The following is a 6,058-nucleotide window of genomic DNA, read 5'->3' as shown; positions in this document are numbered from 1 at the left end:
TTTTTTTTTTAAAAAAATAAATATTGCAAAACTTCATTTTTATTAAATTTAATTCATTTTTTTTTTTTTTGGTTAATATATTTAATTCAATATGATTTGGGCACGATACCTAATATGGACAATTGAAACTTTTTTTTTAAGTTAAGGAATTTGAACTTTAACCCAAAAAGAGGCCCAATGGCCTCGGCTTAGTTAATTTATGGGCTTCTTACTAGTTAAAACTTGTGGGCCTATATAAAGTTTTTTTTTTTTTTTTTTTTTTTAAAGCTCAGAAAATCGGGCGGCCATCCTTTTTTTTCATTTTTTGGTCACACTTCCCGTGACCTGCGTTCCAATCGGGCGGCCATCCTGGGGATAACAAGAGAAATTTATTTGATTGGTGACATATCTAGGGCAGATTAGGAGGACCAACATCACAGTTTTTTTTTTTTTTTTTTTTTTAATGGGAATGTCAAATATGACAGCGTTTCACAAATTTCTCTGATGACAAATTGACAAGTAGGCTTATTATTGGCTACCGCATCGTTTGGGTGAGTTGGTACATTCTCAGGTGTTCGGCAAGAGGACAGTTCACTTGGGTTTTTTTTTTTTTTTTTTTTTTTTTCTAAAACAGGTCACTTGGGTTTTAGTCAAGGAGCAACATATTTAATACATATTGAAATGATAATATGTCTTCACTTTTATATCAAACGTAAAGTTTTTTTTATGTGTTCACTTGGGTTTTAGTCACGTATTATATCTAAAGTAAAGTTTTTTTATTTTACAATAGTATTAACTATTTTGTCAAAAGAAAATAACTTAAATTATTGTGAAAAATTTTTGAGTCATTAGATTTTTTTAGGGGAATAAATTCCATACACTCAGAAATTTTGATATTTTTTTTTCCCGTAATTTATCAAATGAGTTACAACTTTATGTCCCAAATCATCACATAGCTAATTATACCAATTACGTGATACTAACATAATTCCCGGTAATCCTAGTAACATGTCACTATGTCAGACTTTTATCCTGTACCAGGTGTGGCAGCCCACCATGGCACCACAGAAAAACTCACGGTTGAGAAGTCTTATACATATAATAATATGTTTTGGACTTAAAATATGCACAATTTGACACTATATTATTATTATCTCAGTCGCTATCTTAGACATATCTGTGGACCATGAACTTTTTGTTAGATCTTTTCAGCATCTTAACCCTTCTATTTCTTTCTTTATATTCTGCTCAAAACAAAGTCAATACCAAAATGTACATAGAATTCCTTGACTACAAGTCCTTCCATTTATTGCTTTGTTTTGGATTTCAGTTTTTTGTTTCTCTTTGTCAAAAATAACTGTTTTCTATGACTATCATAAACGTGTTGAGTTTTTGAAACTGTCATTTGAGGAAAATTCGTTATTGTTTTGTTCCCTTTAGGAATTCCAGATATTTTGGCCATCTGGGTTACTGTTTTCTGGGATGCCGGAATTTGGTTTTGGTTGAAAATTGAAAGTACCTTGTGTTAGGTAATTCAAAGGGGTCAGAAATTTTCTTTTGGTCTGTAGCCGTAGGTATTAAATATTAATTTTGTCGGTGGGTTTGAGTGTTGAAGAAAGATTGAGGTAGTTAAATTGGTAGTTGGGTTTTTGGTTTCAATTCACAAGAATATTGGTTTGTCACAAGAAACGTGTAAAGGGAAAGCTCAACTGCTTCTGTGAGCCTTTTTTCTACTGCATACAACTCACAAGTAGTTTTTTTTTTTTTTCTTTTTCTTTTCTAGTGTTTGAACTCCAACCTCAGGTTTTGTATTGGGGAGAGAGAGAGAGAGAGAGTTACTATCTAATTGTTTCTTCTATTGATGTCCCTTATTGTGTTTTTGAAATGAATCGTTCTGGGGCAGAAAGTGATAAGAGAACAGCAGTTGAAGTTACCAAGGACAAGAATGGAATTGGCCAGGTCGTGCTTCGTAATCCTCGTGGAGCTTCAGCACGGGTTCGATCACTTTACCTCTACTTTACCATGTATTTTGTTTTCTTTAAGTCGTCATCAAGTAATTGATTGAACAATTAGTCTTTTTTATTTTTTACCTCAATGAATTAGTTGATGCAATGACTTTGGTGCTAATGCATTAAGTATGAAATGATGCCCAGTTTAATATTTGCTTGGGAAGCACACCTTGTTGTCTACATATTGAAGTTGTTGTGTCACATCCATTCAGGTTAGCTTACATGGAGGGCAAGTTCTTTCATGGAGGACTGAGCATGATGAAGAATTATTGTTCACAAGTAGTAAGGTAAACTTGTCACTGTATGATTTCTTCTCTTCCCTTGTTGTATTTCATGTCTCAGTCATTATAACAAATTTTTTTGGAGTACTGTAAAAGCCTTAGATCCAGTCCTGGCTGCTTGATCAATTATAACCAAATAAATATCAATTTTGTGCGGTTCAATAGTCTCAAAATATTCTCTAAATCCCAATTATCATGGATAACTATCCAATAATTTTCTGCAAAAATGATTGAAAAACTTCAAATGTGATCATTTCCTTTTCTTAAATTGCTCTCCGTCCTCACAACTTTGTTATGAAATTTGGCTGGCATTTTTGTTTGCATTCCTTACCATTTCTGGTCTAAATATTGGCTGCTGAGAACCTCATGATGTTATGCCATGTCCAAAAACTAAATCCCCCTCCCCTGCCTGTTTTTTTTTTTATGTATTGTAGGCAATCTTTAAGCCACCAAAAGCAGTGAGAGGAGGAATTCCAATTTGTTTCCCACAGGTGCATATTTGCTTTGATATATTAGATCATGCTTCAATCCTGGTTACATCTGACTGACAAGGTTTTCTACATGACTTATTCAAGTTTGGGAGCCGTGGATTGCTAGAACAACATGGATTTGCAAGGAACAAGATTTGGGTCATTGACAAAAATCCTCCACTACTGCATCCCAATGATTCCAATGGCAAAGCCTATATTGACTTACTACTCAAACCATCTGAAGAAGATATGAAGGTCTGGCCACATAGGTATGAGCTTGAGCAGCTTATTATCTATTCAATTTTCAAGTAAAATCAATGATGATAGCATCGAATTTTGGCTCTTTAGTTTATGGGGCAAAACATATTAACCAACGTATTAAAAGAGATTACCCACCTCTCAAAGTTTTTGATCCATATATTAGCAAATTTGTAGACCAACAATCTTAATGAAAATAGATTCATAGATCAATGTTTGCTATGTCCAAGGTTCTACAATATCATTCTTTAATGAACTTAGAAAATGTACTTTTTTCCTTGGAAGATATTTATTTGGTTTATTTTTTCAGTTTCGAGTTTCGTCTCAGAGTCTCTTTGGCAGAAGATGGGTATCTAACAATGATATCACGCATCAGGAACATCAATTGCAAGCCTTTCAGTTTCTCATTTGCATATCGTACATATATTTCCATCTCTGATATCAGGTACAGAATATTCATAGTTGACAAAAGTTTTGTGTCTCTTACTAGCATCTTCTATGAAAGCCAGAAATACTTCCTGCACTTGCTGTGTCTTTTCTAAATTTTTTCTCCCTTTCCTGTTCCTTTTAGGAGAATATTCATTTTGGCTTTATATTGTATGATGCTTTTAAATTTTTGTTTCTTTCTTTCCCTTTTTTTTTTTTTTTTTTCAGATTAGTTAGTTCCCGCAGGGAGTCAAGGAGAGTCAAGTCGTTGAAATTCACACATCCGATTTCATATACAACTTTTCACTGACATTTTGATATGTTGTTTTGTCTATGTCACAATTTTCTTATAGTACTTTTAATTGTAGGAGTAAGAATTTTTTATTTAAATTCAAAAAAGAAAAAAGGTTCTGGGAAATACTGTCAGTGACCTTTGTGCTAAAAGTGAATCATAAACATGTTCATAAGCACCTTCAAACGGGAAAGGAATAATTTGTGTTGAACCTGGAATCAGATTACTAATTTTTCACTTGCTTTCATGTTGCATACTCATAAGCAGTTCCAAAAGTGCCATTATATGTTTCTAACTTATGGACACTAATAAATATGAACTGTTGTCACAGTGAAGTGAGGGTAGAGGGTTTGGAGACTTTTGACTACCTTGACAACCTATGTGACAAGGAGCGCTTCACGGAACAAGGAGATGCCTTAACATTTGAATCTGAGGTAACGTTTTATGTTTACAGGTGGTCTTCAGAACAGTTTGAGATGCTAGACATCGGGTTATTCTGAACATTTGTAATAAAATCCTCTTGGTGCTTATAAATTATGAAGAAAATCGGATGATATGTTTTATGTCAATAAAGGCCAGATGGTAGGGGAATTATTTTGCTGTTCAACATGGTTACTAATAATTAATTTATTAAACATGGTTCTTTGTTTTCTTACTTCTTGGCAGGTGGATCGAGTTTATCTTAGTTCATCAGATGTGATTGCTGTTTTGGATCATGAAAGAAAACGCACATTTACCATACGAAGGGAAGGACTTCCAGATGTTGGTGAGACATCTCTCATAGACAAAAAATTATTAAAGAAAAACTTGGTAATTTTTTAAGAACATGGTAAGAAACACTAAAAACCCCATCCACAACCCTTGTGCCAAACTCACTCAAGAATGACTAACTAGTATAGTAGTATGTTTACTTTTCCCTGCATGGACAAATTAGTTTGAACTAGGGGTGTTTCTTCATAAGAGGGCATTTTGTCCAATGCTTCTTGTCATAGAACCTTCTCCTTGCTAAACTTTATAATGTGTGGTAAACTTACAAATTCTGTTTAGTTGGCACCTAGATGGGTCATTAGCCAGTTTTCTATATGACATTATTCATCAAAATCCAGTCCAGTTAATGGTGTAACCTGGTTAATTATATGTTATGTCATACAGATGACCATCTAAATTTTGTACTTTTTGACTTGCTTGTTCATAGGGGTCTGGAATCCATGGGAGAAGACGTCCAAATCCATAGCGGATTTCGGGGATGAGGAATACAAGAGGATGCTTTGTGTTGATGGAGCAGCAGTGGAGAAACCAATAACCTTAAGACCAGGTGAAGAATGGACGGGCCGGTTGGAACTCTCTGTAGTCCCTTCAACTTAAAAGTGACCATCTTGATCCCCATAAGCCATGAAATTATTTTAATTATTGAATGTCAATAATATACCAATAACCCATAAGGGGCTGCTACTTGAAAAGTGTGTTTGCAATTTGAAGGTGAATAAGGACAATGCATCACCTCCTAACTGGAGACCTTGGTAACAGACGTTCCTGCAATGAAGGTGGAGATTTGTTTTTATGTTTCTCACCGCTTTAGTAATGACTTGAAATGTATACGGACTATGTTTACCCAAAAAGATTGATTAACAAAGTTTGTGTATATAGTAGAGTGACATGTATGCTTGATTTTGTTGCAATGAAGATCTCTCTCTCTCTAACAGCCTATTATGCAAAATATAATCCTGGAACAAGAATGATGAAATAATGTTATAAACACAAATAGGCATCACATGAATAAGGATAATGAGATCTGCATTTTAAATTGAGGACAAGAATATCAAGATCCACACTTGAAAAGCTGCAAACCAACAATAGTCAATAGGAAATGTATTTGATTAATGCTTCTTTGTTTTCTATGAAAATCATTTTCTAGTGTTTGGTATAGTGGAAAATGCAAGTTAATGGAATATGTTTTTTGTGGTCAACTAAAAATAAGCCCAATAGAGTGGAAATTGTTTTCCACTTTTTAAGATTATAAAATATTTTTCAGAATATTATATACTCAACAAACCACCAAAACTAAGACCCATAAAAAAAATAAAATAAAATAAAAAATCCTAATGGTAACTTCTCTCTTTGTTGCTTCTCTCTTGACTGTTTACTAACACTAATTAATTAACTTTCTTCCAAATGACATTTTCTTAAGATTAGTCATTTTTCCACTTAATTTTTCACCTACATTCCAATTTTGGGGCTTACTTTGAAACTTCGAAAGTATGAAGTGGTTCTTAACTTTTTATTTCTTTAGATTCTTCCTTTATTGAAGTACCAAAAATATGGTCAGTACTAACTAGATTTTTT

The 6,058-nt window shown here is 33.6% G+C and overlaps 1 pseudogene; it reads left to right on the top strand.

Moving 5' to 3' along the window:
- The first annotated feature begins 1,211 nt into the window (after positions 1-1,211).
- On the top strand, positions 1,212-5,417 carry LOC126713368 (putative glucose-6-phosphate 1-epimerase; annotated as a pseudogene).
- Positions 5,418-6,058: the final 641 nt, after the last annotated feature.

Source organism: Quercus robur, chromosome 2, assembly GCF_932294415.1.
Source record: "Quercus robur chromosome 2, dhQueRobu3.1, whole genome shotgun sequence".
Taxonomy (NCBI): domain Eukaryota; kingdom Viridiplantae; phylum Streptophyta; class Magnoliopsida; order Fagales; family Fagaceae; genus Quercus; species Quercus robur.
The sequence above is the reverse complement of the archived record's forward strand: the minus strand, read 5'-3'. Positions and strand labels throughout refer to the sequence as shown.